Here is a 13,433-nt window from a genome sequence, read left to right as displayed (position 1 = left end):
CACCACTGAGAATAGCTGAGCTCCATCCTCTATGGAACTCCCCTTCAGGTAGTGGAAGGGTGCTATTAAATCTCCCCTCACTCTTCTCTTCTGCAGACTAAATAAGCCCAGTTCCCTCAGCCTCTCCTCATAAGTCATGTGCCACAGCCCCCTGATCATTTTTGTTGCCCGCCGCTGGACTCTCTCCAATTTGTCCACGTCCCTTCTTTTTGGGGGGACCCAAAACTGGAAGCAATACTCCAGATATGGCCTCACCTATGCCAAATAGAGGGGAATAATCACTTCCCTCGATCTGCTGGCAATGCTCCTACTAATGCAGCCCAATATGCCATTAGCCTTCTTGGAAACAAGGGCACACTGCTGACTCATATCCAACTTCTCATCCACTGTAATCTCCAGGTCCTTTTCTGCAGAACTGCAGTTTAGTCAGTCGGTCCCCACCCTGTAGCAATGCATGAGATTCTTCCGTCCTGAGTGCAGGACTCTGCACTTGTTCTTGTTGAACCTCATCAGATTTCTTTTGGCCCAATCCTCCAATTTTTCTAGGTCACTCTGGACCCTATCTCTACCCTTCAACATATCTACCTCTTCCCCCATCTTAGTGTCATCTGTGAACTTGCTGAGGGTGCACTCCATCCCATTATCCAGTTCATTAATAAAGATGTTGAAGAAAACTGGCCCCAGGACCGACCCCTGGGGCACTCTGCTTGATCAATGGCTGCCAGTTAGACATGGAGCCATTGATCACTACCCATTGAGCCCGACAGTCTAGCCAGCTTTCTATCCATCTTATAGTCCATTCATCCAATCCATACTTTTTTAACTTGCTGGCAAGAATACTGTTCAAGACCGTATCAAAAGCTTTGCTAAAGTCAAGATAAATCATGACCACTGCTTTCCCCATATCCACAGAGCCAGTTATCTCATCATAGAAAGCAATCAGGTTGGTCAGGCATGACTTGCCCTTGGTGAATCCATGTTGACTATTCCTGATCACCTTCCTTTCCTCCAAGTGCTTGAAAATGGTTTTCTTGAGGACCTGCTCCAGGATTTTTCCAGGGACTGAGGTGAGGCTGACCGGACTGTAGTTCCCAGGGTTCTCCTTCTTCCCTTTTTTAAAGATGGGCACTATATTTGCCTTTTTCCAATCGTCCGGAACCTCTCCCGATCGCCATGAGTTTTCAAAGATAATGGCCAATGGCTCTGCAATCACATCAGCCAACTCCCTCAGCACCCTCAGATGCATTAGATCTGGACCTGTGGACTTGTGCATGTCCAGCTTTTGATACCTAGTTGTGTGTTTGTTCCTGTGTTGGAGCATCTCATTGCATAATCCCACCCTCCGATTTTCTTGCCCATGGAAGATTCTAGAGCTATGGTCCCTCTCTATCATCATTCCCAAATCCAGGGGCAGTTCCCGCCGGTTGAGTTCTTATTCCAGATGGGTTGCCCAAATCTTTTTCCTCTGCTTTAGCAGAATTTGCCTCACTGACCCTCACAGTCAAACACAAATCTGACAAAATGATATTCCAGTTAAGTCAAGGACTGGGTCTATCCTTTCTCAGATGTGACTAGACCAGTGGTCCCCAAACTGTGGGGCATGCCCCTCTAGAGGTTGTGGAGGAACATTCAGGGGGGCACAGCAGGGCCTGGTCCAGCCCCCATGGTGGGGTGGAGAGTGAGTGTTAGGATATAGATATTCAGGCCTGTCTTTAAGAATTTAGGTGTATTCTTATTACTTAGCTAGTTATAGAGATATAAAAGAAAGAATTAAAATCACTCTCTGTATGTGTAAGGACAGTCTGAGGCTCTGTTCTTAGGCTAAGTAAGGCCTTTGGCTAAGCAGCAGAGGCAGCCATAAGCTGAGAAGTGAACGATCACATCCTCACATTCCAAACTAGTCACATGGAAATAAGGTGCTATTGGGCTGTTAGGAATCCAATCCTGTCCTGATATTCCGATCACCTCCAGAGAAAGGAAAGAACCTAGAAGATGTAAAAGGAAACTTAGTGTGACAGCATCCTGTCTTGCAAGAACTCACTTATCAATAGCTGGGATGTAAAATCCTCACTTCTGTATTGTTTTGTATGTTTATTTGCATGGTCTTTGTTTGGTTTTGTAATTGTTTCTGTCTGGTGTATAATTAATTTTGTTGGGTGTAAACCAATTAAGGTGGTGGAATATAATTGGTTAAATAACCATGTTACGGTATGTTAGGATTGGTTAGTTAAATTTCAATAAAATGATTGGTTAGGGTATAGCTAAGCAGAACACAAGTTTTACATATAGTCTACAGTCAATCAGGAAGTAAGTGGGGGAATGGGAACAGGGACTGGGGTGGGGGAATTGGGATCATGTTTTGCTAAGGTGGGAATGGGAACAGGGAATGGAAACGGGAGCGGGGACACAGGCAAGGCTCTGTGGTGTCAGAGCTGGAAAGAGGGACACTAAGGAAGGAAACTGGAATCATGCTTGCTGAAAGTTCACCCCAATAAACATCAAATTGTTTGCACCTTTTAACTTCAGGTATTGTTGCTCTCTGTTTATGCAAGAAGGACCAGGGAAGTGAGAGAATAAAGAAATAAGCCCCCTAAAATCTTGGTGCCCTTGACTCGGATGCATCACATCGGATAGGTGAGTGGCAGCCTGTAAGTCCCGCTCCCCAACAGTCTGCGCAGCTGCTTGGAGGGGGTATAGTGAACTCTCGTAATGGTAGTTGCGGGTTCTGGCAAGCCAGGGTAAACACATTTTAGGATAAATGGATAAGGAAGAACCAGGGACCATACCAGGTGCAGGGGTCAGCCTGGGATAAGATTTAAAAGGAAATGGAGGAAATGTTAGGGAACCCAGAGGGATGGGGGGTGGCTAAGGAGCCCATCCTCCTTTGGTATATGGGTAGTGGAAAAAGTCCCTGCCCATTAAAACTAAATGCCTTCCAGGAAAAGAAGGCACTTCAGTCCACTTGTGAGAGGTTTGAAGTAAGGGCAGCATTATGAAAAGCTGCCAGTAATCTTTCAAGTTTGGTGCTGTTTCAGCAAGGGCTGCTGAAAGGTTGTAAATTAGTTAGGGGTGGTTAAAAATAATTTGGCACAACAGGGTTTAAAATCAGAAGCAGAGTTAACAGATTACCTTTAGAGACAGGAGCTGGGACTTGGTCCTGGGGGAGTGGGGAAAAAAAAAAGTTTCAAAGTGAAAAATGGCAGGGTTTGCAAAGCAGGTAACAACCCCCACTCTTCTCCCAGAGCCAGGATGAGAACTTGGGGGTAAGGGTTCCCAACTGTTTCAACCTAGGAAGCCTACTCTTGGTTCAAAGCTAACTATACCCTTTTCTTCTTTTCCTTCTTCTTTCTCTCAGTTTACTTAATTTGCTGCTGTAGCCTGTACTGTAAACTGACCTGACTGGCTTAATTGGTTTCTTTCCACCTCTTCCCCTCCTCTCCCCCTGCCTTTCCACACTTTTGTTTTTCTAAAGTTTTAATAAAGGGTACTTTGAATATTTATGTAAAATATTTTGTGTTTTGTTTTGTTTGGGACAAAGTATAATAAAGGTCTGCTGTATTCCACTAAAATTTTTAAAGTAACAGATCCATGGGCAATCATAAAAACAAATCTTTTACTGCCTTTTAAACAGTCTCAAGGTAAAGACAGCGCAGGTTAAGGCAGCTGTGTGGCAATAATTGTACTTGGTGGCTAAGTTGTTAAAAACAAAGTGCACTACCTTAAAAAACTAAATGTAGAAGTAAGTAATTTAAAGAAGTAAGTAAAAAGTTACAAATACCTTTTGCAAAAATTAATAATACAGGGTTTGGAGAAAAGTAAACATTTGGAAGTTGTGAAAATGGTAAAAGGTAAAGTTGTTAAGATGTTAAAGGTAACAGTTGTGGTGTTACAAAAGCAAGTTTTTGGTTGAATAATAAAACCCAGTTATATAAATGTAACTGTATGTGCAACTCTGTGCAGTCACATTAAATAAAAGCTTGGTAATTAAATTATACCAGGGGGTCAGGTAAAGTGGCTTCTACCACCACTATGCTTCTGTCCCCAGAAGCCTTTACAGCTATTCTAAAAAAAAAGGGGGGCCCTTTTCCCACAAAAATGGTCTATAGGGGACTGGTGCAGGCAGCAGGTGGAGAAATAATCTAATCAAAATTATTTGCCTATTGGGTAATGTGATCAAAATCACTAAAAAAATGTCAGGGGTTTCTATTAAAACTTAACTTGACTGCCCCTGGCTGTAATACATCTGGTCAGCAAACAAGCTACTAGAAGACTCAGAGTATGGCCTTCCAGAAGAGGGAGGTGAAAAAACAAGTCAAGCCTAAAAATAAGGGAAATAGGTGTGTGGGGGTGTACAAAGCTAAAATCTAAAGCTGTCTCTCAGCTATTACCTAAAAATAAAGTTAAAGCTTGGTACAGCAAAAAAAAACTATTGCAAACCTGGTCTGTTGTACAAGAGGGGAAACTGAGGCATACCACCTCATAAATTTCATAAATGACCAGTGAGTGGGGTAATTCATTAGCCTGACTATAAAACAAAATAAGAACAGCCTGAAGGTAATTCTTCTGTTTTCCCTGCAATTAGCAAAAAAAATTGTAAAAAAAAATTGGTATTATTATTAAGCAATAATCTGTACCCACCAGAGGGGGTAAAAATTGTTTCTTTTGTTTTTCAGACACTCTACAACAAGCTGGCGCCAGCAAAAAAAATAACCCAAAATACCATAAATCTATGTTTTGTGTTGTTTGTCTGTGGTGTTTGTATTGTTGCTAGCATGACATGGGTGGGGGATGGCTTCAAAAGGCTGACCTGGGGGGGGAGGGGGGGAAAATGTGTACCGAAATGCAAAATGCTCAACTAAAAGGCCAGCATCTGTGTAATAGCTACCATGGTACCTAAAAATAAAACAGCAACTAAGATGGGCCCCACAAGCCCTATAAAAATAATAAAAAGGGAAAAAGCTCACTAAAAATCAATAAAGGGGTGTGTAAAATGGTGTAAATCCAAAAAAAAATGTTTAAATGTGCCCGTCTCCTATGACTATGAAGGAGCAGGATCAATGGCCTATGGCAAGGGGTGAACAATTGGGTGTACTGTGTATGAGGTGTTTTGCTAAAAATGTACATATTACTGGGGGCACAATTACACCAGCCCCTAACCAAACTACACACATCTGCACGCTGCTATCTAAACTTTGGTGCACAAATAAATCTGTAAATCTTAGGCCTGGTCTACACTAGGCGTTTATGTCGAAGTTACCGCCGTTACATCGAATTAACCCTGCACCCGTCCACACTGCGATGCTATTTAGTTCGACATAGAGGTCTCTTTAATTCGACTTCTGTACTCCTCCCCGACGAGGGGAGTAGCGCTAAATTCGACATGTCCATGTCGAATTAGGCTAGGTGTGGATGGAAATCGACGCTAATAGCTCTGGGAGCTATCCCACAGTGCACCACTCTGTTGACGCTCTGGACAGCAGTACGAGCTCGGATGCTCTGACCAGCCACACAGGAAAAGCCCCGGGAAAATTTGAATTTGAATTCCTTTTCCTGTCTGGCCAGTTTGAATCTCATTTCCTGTCTGGACATCGTGGCGAGCTCAGCAGCACTGGCAACGATGCAGAGCTCTCCAGCAGTGATGGCCGTGCAATCTCAGAATAGAAAGAGGGCCCCAGCATGGACTGATCGGGAAGTCTTGGATCTCATCGCTGTGTGGGGCGATGAGTCCGTGCTTTCCGAGCTGCGCTCCAAGAAACGGAATGCAAAGATCTATGAGAAGATCTCTAAAGACATGTCAGAGAGAGGATACAGCCGGGATGCAACGCAGTGCCGCGTGAAAATCAAGGAGCTGAGACAAGGCTACCAGAAGACCAAAGAGGCAAACGGACGCTCCGGATCCCATCCCCAGACATCCCGTTTCTACGAGGCACTGCATTCCATCCTCGGTGCGGCTGCCAACACTACCCCACCACTGACCGTGGACTCTGAGGATGGGATATTGTCCACGGCCGGTTCCTCGGACATGTTAGGGGACGGGGAAGATGAGGAAGGAGATGAGGAGGACGAGGCAGTCGGCAGCGCTCACAACGCTGATTTCCACGACAGCCAGGATCTCTTCATCACCCTTACAGAGATCCCCTACCAACCGTCCCCAGCCGTTACCCCGGACACAGAATCTGGGGAAAGATCAGACAGTAAGTGTTGTAAACATCTAAACATTTATTTTTAACAGAACAGGAATATTAACAATTAAAAGAATGGGTTGTTCATGATTACTTTGCCCTAGGCGCTTAACGGTTCAGTCATGGGCAGTGCAAGTTTTGAAAAAAAATCTAGCAATGTCCGGTTTTGCATGATTGTCCTGCCCAAGCCGCTCTACTGTTTAGTCCCTGCTACTGCAGCTACAGTAAAATGCGGTCTATATGTCCGGGGATAGAGCAGAAATCCTCCTGGGACATCTCGATGAAGCTCTCCTAGAGGTAATTGGAAAGCCGTTGCATGAGGTTCCTGGGGAGAGCGGCCTTATTGGGTCCTCCGTAGTACGACACGTTGCCGCGCCACGAGACAATCAAGTACTCGGGAATCATTGCTCTGCACAGCAGGGCGGCATACGGCCCTGGTCTTTGGAGGCTTTCCCGGAGCATTCTCTCTTTCTCGCTGTCAGAGATCCTCATCAGGGTGATGTCGCTCATGGTGACCTGCTTTGAATTAGGTAGGGGAATGTTAGTGTTGGGACTGCTTGCCCGTTCCTTTACAGAACTGTAACTGCTGGTTTGCAGCCACGCGGTGGAGTCGGGAGAGGAGCAGCCTACAGGGATCGTTCCCGGGGACAGCCGCGAGGGGGTGGGACAGGGGCAGAGTTCCTGCTTGCCGGATTGCTGGCAGCAGGGACTGACATTGCTTTCAATGTGAAATGAGGCCAGTGCTAATATTAAAGTTTTAAGCTGCCACAAGTCTACGGCTTACCATGTCTGCCTGCAACAGAAATTCCGTTGTGCTGCCCCGCCTCTCAAATGTGCTGTGCAAGACCCCAGGCACTGAATGCGAAGGCCGAGAATTCGACCTTGTGCTGAGTGCGCATGTGATAGGTGCTGTGCATGGTCTTGTTCACAGAGAAAGACTATGTTCTTTGTTCACAACTACATTTATCTTTCTGAGGAATTCACTCCCTTTTTCCCATTCCCACAGCCACATCTGCGACTGTCTCACAACCTAGCCTGGCATCACACTCCCAGAGGCTAGCGCAGATTAGGCGTAGGAAGAAGAGGACACGGGAGGACATGTTCTCGGAGCTTATGGCCTGCTCCCGAGCCCAGGCAGCACAGCAGACCCAGTGGCGGGAGAACTTGTCCCAAATGCACCAAGCAAACAAGGATCGGGAGGAGAGGTGGCGGCAGGAAGACCAGCAGGCGACTCAAATGCTGCTTGGACTACTGAGGGAGCAAACGGACACGCTCCAGCGCCTTCTGGATGTTCTGCAGGAACGGAGGCAGGAGGACAGAGCCCCGCTGCAGTCTATCTCTAACCGCCCTCCCCCGCCACCAAGTCCCATACCCACCTCACCCAAAGTCCAAAGAAGGAGGGGCGGCAGAGTCCGTGCTAACTCTCACTCCACCCCTGCAGAGAGCACTAGTAGCAGAAGGCTCTCATTCCCCAAAATTTGAAAAGTTTTTTCCTTCCCGCCTGACACAAGCCCCCGTCCAAGTTTCACCTTCCAGTTCCATGTGTAGTTGATAATAAAAAATACGTTTCTGTTAACTACTGTTTCCATCATGTTCTTTTGGAGGAGGAGGGGAAAGGGGGTTGGTAATTGGACAGGACAGTCACCTTTGGCAGGGTACATAGGCGGGGGCAGGTACAGCAAAAGGGCACATACACAGTGCAGTTACTAGTTACCCTGGTCAGTCTGGGAGGTGGTTTTCGTGTTATGTGGTGGGGGGTGGGTTGCTCTGTGACTTTGTGGCTGGGGAGGGCAGTTACAGATCGTAAGCGGCGGACCTTATGCAGGATCACAGAGCCACGCAGCAGGAGATCTGTAACCGTCCTCCCCCTGCCACAAAGTCACATAGCCCCCCCCATACACACAGTCCCGATCAGGAGGGGTGACAGGCTCCGTTGAAACAAGCAGCCCACCACAGCGGAGCCTGTCAATCCTTGAGTTTAGAAGCTTCATTTGCGTCACTACACTACACCCCCTCCCCAACACAGTCTGCGTCCCAGTTTTAAAACATTCCCGTGAAAACAGTAGTAAAGAAAACGGTGTTCATTAACAAAGTAGAAATGATTTTATTTCGAAACATGTGTTGGAAGGGGGTGAAGGGGGTATGTAACTGGAGAGGATAGTCAACATTAACTGGGTAAAGACACGGGGGCAGGTTCAGCTTCTCTGTACACAAACTTAAAAGTCACAGGTTACCCTGCTCAGTCAGGAACCTAGCTTTCAAAGCCTCCCGGATGCACACCGCGTCCCGCTGGTCTCTTCTAATCGCCTGGCTGTCTGGCTGTGCGTAATCAGAAGCCAGGCTATTTGCCTCAACCTCCCACCCCGCCATAAAGGTCTCCCCCTTGCTCTCACAGAGATTGTGCAGCACACAGCAAGCTGCTATAACAATGGGGATATTGGTTTCGCTGAGATCACAGCGAGTCAGTAAGCTTCTCCATCTCCCCTTGAGACGGCCAAAAGCACACTCCACCACCATTCTGCACTTGCTCAGCCGGTAGTTGAAGAGTTCTTTTTCAGTGTCCAGGGCGCCAGTATAGGGCTTCATGAGCCAGGGCATTAGCGGGTAGGCTGGGTCCCCGAGGATGACTATAGGCATCTCCACATCCCCAACAGTTATTTTGTGGTCCGGGAAGTAAATACCTTGCTGCAGCCGTCTAAACAGACCAGAGTTCCTGAAAACACGAGCGTCATGAACCTTGCCCGGCCATCCGACGTAGATGTTGGTAAAACGTCCCCTGTGGTCCACCAGTGCTTGCAGCACCATGGAAAAGTAGCCCTTTCTGTTAATGTACTGGCTGGCCTGGTGGTCCGGTGCCAGGATAGGGATGTGAGTTCCATCTATGGCCCCACCGCAGTTTGGGAATCCCATCGCTGCAAAGCCATCTATGATCGCCTCCACGTTTCCCAGGGTCACTGTCTTTGGCAGCAGTACATCAACGATTGCCTTGGCTACTTGCATCACAACAACCCCCACGGTAGATTTGCCCACCCCAAACTGGTTCGCGACTGACCAGTAGCTGTCTGGCATTGCAAGCTTCCAGAGGGCTATCGCCACTCGCTTCTGGACAGTCAGGGCTGCTCGCATCCGGGTGTCATTGCGCTTCAGGGCAGGGGACAGCAACTCACAAAGTTCCAGGAAAGTTCCCTTACGCATGCGAAAGTTTCGCAGCCACTGGGATTCATCCCAGACCTGCAGCACTATGCGGTCCCACCACTCAGTGCTTGTTTCCCGTGCCCAGAATCGCCGTTCCACGGCATCAACATGACCCATTGCCACCGTGATGTCCTTGGCGCTGGGTCCCGTGCTTTCTGAGAGGTCTGTGCTACTCTCAGACTTCAGGCCCTCACCGCGGTGCCGTAGCCTCCTCGCCTGACTTATCTGCATCTGCCTCAGGGAAAGGTGTATGATAAGTTGCGAGGCGTTGAGAGCGGCCACAACTGCAGCGATGGTCGCAGCGTGCTCCATGCTCGCAGTGCTGTGGCGTCCGCGCTGTCACTGACTAGAAAAGTGCGCAAACTGATTTCCCGCCGGCGCTTTCAGGGAGGGAGGGCGGGAGTGATGGACGGATGACGACAGTTACCCAAAAGCACCCTGGACACATTTTTTTTACCCAGAAGGCTTTTGCGGCTACACCCAGAATTCCAATGGGCAGCGGGGACTGCGGGAACTGTGGGATAGCTGACCACAGTGCACCGCTTCGAATGTCGACGCTTTCCCCGTTAGTGTGGACTCACAAAGTCGAATTACTGTCCTTAGTGTGGACACACACGTTCGACTTTGCAATATCGATTCCAAAAATTCGATTTAAGTAAAATCGAACTACTCTCGTAGTGTAGACATGGCCTTATTGATGTAAATAATCAAACCGGGGCATACAGCCTGATTCCATACCAAGTGGTTAAGTTGGTTTAAACAATAGCCCATTTCTCTGTAAACATTCGATAAATTTATAATTTAAACAAAAGCATGCAAAACCTGCAGGGGCAGCTTGTTGCAACTGCCAGCAACTGAACACATCAAAATCTTAACCCTGTCAAAGAAGAAGAGGCAGTGTTTTGGTGGTGGCTCGGATATTGGACCACACTGCAGTGGTCAAGACTCGGTGTTGCTGTAAATTGTGTATTGTTAACTGTACTTGTGTTATGTTGCATATAAAAATAACCTATAAGTAATATAGTAAGCCCTCTTCACCCTGCAGTGTGCAAAACAACCCGGACCCAACTTTCTCGGGCCCACTATAATGGGAAGTCTGGAACACTAATTGCAATAGGTGTGGTGCCCGTACAAAAAAAGGTGCAGGGCACTGTATTACACAAGGGGCAGTGAAACAAATAAAATATCAACACCTTCCACCGTAATGCCTGGCCCTATCAGGAAATGTCGCCATATGTCCTATGCTTTTCCAGGAATACCTGGGCAGAAGAATCCCAAAAGAAAAAGAAAAAAAGGGGTGGAGTGTTAGGATATAGATATTCAGGCCTGTCTTTAAGAATTTAGGTGTATTCTTATTACTTAGCTAGTTATAGAGATATAAAAGAGAGAATTAAAATCACTCTCTGTATGTGTAAGGACAGTCTGAGGCTCTGTTCTTAGGCTAAGTAAGGCCTTTGGCTAAGCAGCAGAGGCAGCCATAAGCTGAGAAGTGAACGGTCACATCCTCACATTCCAAACTAGTCACATGGAAATAAGGTGCTATTGGGCTGTTAGGAATCCAATCCTGTCCTGATATTCCGATCACCTCCAGAAAAAGGAAAGAGCCTAGAAGATGTAAAAGGAAATGTAGTTTGATAGCATCCTGTCTTGCAAGAACTCACTTATCAATAGCTGGGATGAAAAATCCTCGCTTCTATATTGTTTTGTATGTTTATTTGCATGGTCTTTGTTTGGTTTTGTAATTGTTTCTGTCTGGTGTATAATTAATTTTGTTGGATGTAAACCAATTAAGGTGGTGGAATATAATTGGTTAAATAACCATGTTACAGTAGGTTAGGATTGGTTAGTTAAATTTCAGTAAAATGATTGGTTAACGTATAGCTAAGCAAAACTCAAGTTTTACTTTATAGTCTGCAGTCAATCAGGAAGTAAGGGGGTGGAATGGGAACAGGGACTGGGGGTGGGGGAATTGGGATCATGTTTTGCTAAGGAGAGAATGGGAACAGGGAATGGAAACAGGAACGGGGACACAGGCAAGGCTCTGTGGTTTCAGAGCTGGAAAGGGGGACACTAAGGAAGGAAACCGGAATCATGCTTGCTGAAAATTCACCCCAATAAACATCAAATTGTTTGCACCTTTGAACTTCGGGTTTTGTTGCTCTCTGTTCATGCGAGAAGGACCAGAGAGTGAGAGGGTAAAGAAATAACCCCCCTAACAGTGAGCACCACCCAGACCTGCTCTGCCCCCAGCTCCAGCCTCAGCTTCCGCCCCTGGCCCCAGCTCCGATCCAAGCCCCAGCCCCACCCCCAGCCTCAGCACCTGGTCATGGCTCCACTCCCGGCCCCGCTCCCGACCCCAGAATCACCTCCAGCCCCTTCCCCTTTACCCCATCTGTCTCCCCGCTGAGCTGCAGCCCCGCTCCTGGCCCCAGCTCCCAGGGGCGCATGTAATGGGCCTTTACCACCTACACCAAGGTTATTACTAGGCTTTGCAGACATTGATTTTTGTTCTTTTATAATTGCGACAGATGATATCAGTGTTTATTTTTCACATTTTTTCATTTTGTATCTATTTTAATGTTCACAATTGTAGGAAATTATGGGGACGGGGTCAGACAATAGCTACTTAATGACAGGAGATGTTGAGATTCAGCAAGCTGAAATTTTATCATCATTGAAACACAAATTATCAACCTCATACGTCAAAAGGAAGTGGCTCTAAGAAATGCTCAGGCAGTATTTTTCTTACTTTGCCTGTCTGTACATTTTGCTGATTATCGATGGAAATATTTGTTGTCGGCTGGCGTATGTGCAGCGCAACTCAAGTTTGTCGACATTTAACCAATTAAAACCTGATCCTTCCAAGCCCACCTATAATACAATGACAGCAGATAAGTAACTTCCACCCTGTTTATGTCACTACCGAGTTTAGCCCAGAGTCTCTGGGCCAGAACCTCATCAGCATTACACTGCTGATTGATGTGAATGGAGCTACTCTACATTGGCGCTGGTCCAGCTGAGCTGAGAAATCTGACCCTCACAGCTCTGCCCCACTCTAGGGTGCTCTTAGCCAAATCTGGAACTTTGGCATTGTTAGGTCGATGTAGTGGCTGACTTACCACAGTGGAAGCACCATTCTAATATAGACACTGACTGGCACTTACTAGGTCGACGTAAGCTGCCTTGCTTATGTCTGGGTGCACATACTCAGCTCATGGAAACTGGCATAGCTCTATAGCACTCTGCCAATTCATGCCAGCCGGGGATCAGGCCCCATTGATTCCAGTAAAATGATTTACACGCCGGCTGGAGATCTGTCCCATTGACTCCAGTGATGCAATGGCTGATTTAGACGCCCTGGGGATCCAGCCCTTGGGATCCTTTCAATCTCTTCGACATGCCCACAACCAAAGGGAATTCAACATTTTAAAAAATAGCATGCAGCTTTGGATCTGCAGCCAAAGGAACCTTTTATCTTAGTGTTTTCTGCAGAAAGAAAGAACATAAATTGGGCCATTCATCCCCATAGAGATTGAAGATCAGCTACAGAAAACCTCCAATACACTGAGGTTCTCCCAGTGGGAATGAATCGCTCCACCACCATTAGAAGTTATGCTGTAATTAATCCCCAGGGACTAAGAGCTAGGAAAGAGCAGACAGGTTGGGAACTTTTGACTCTTCCTCGGTTCAGTTTCACAGGCAAAAAAAAAATGCGGATTGGAACCTGTGTAATGGGCTAGATCCCCAGGTGGTGTAAATTGAGGTAGCTCCATGGACACCAATGGGCCAAATCCCAGCTGGTGTAAATAGCCCTGGATACTCAGAAGTCAATGGAACTGTATCAATTTACAGCAGTCCAGGACCTGGCTCTTAGTTTTCAGTTTTTGTCTCTGGGTACCTCTGAGTGACCAACTTCAAGCAGTCTGAGCTATGGGTTCCTCTGGTGGCTGCATCCCAAGAGCTGCTGACGTGATGCAGGAGAACAACATCTCTGTGCCCCTCTCCCCAGAGGTCATTAAATGGTGTTAACGAAGCAACAGGCTGTTCCAGGAGACC

The sequence above is a fragment of the Chrysemys picta genome, chromosome 13 (genome assembly GCF_011386835.1).
Source record: "Chrysemys picta bellii isolate R12L10 chromosome 13, ASM1138683v2, whole genome shotgun sequence".
In the NCBI taxonomy this organism is placed as follows: domain Eukaryota; kingdom Metazoa; phylum Chordata; order Testudines; family Emydidae; genus Chrysemys; species Chrysemys picta.
Note: the sequence above shows the minus strand (reverse complement) of the source record.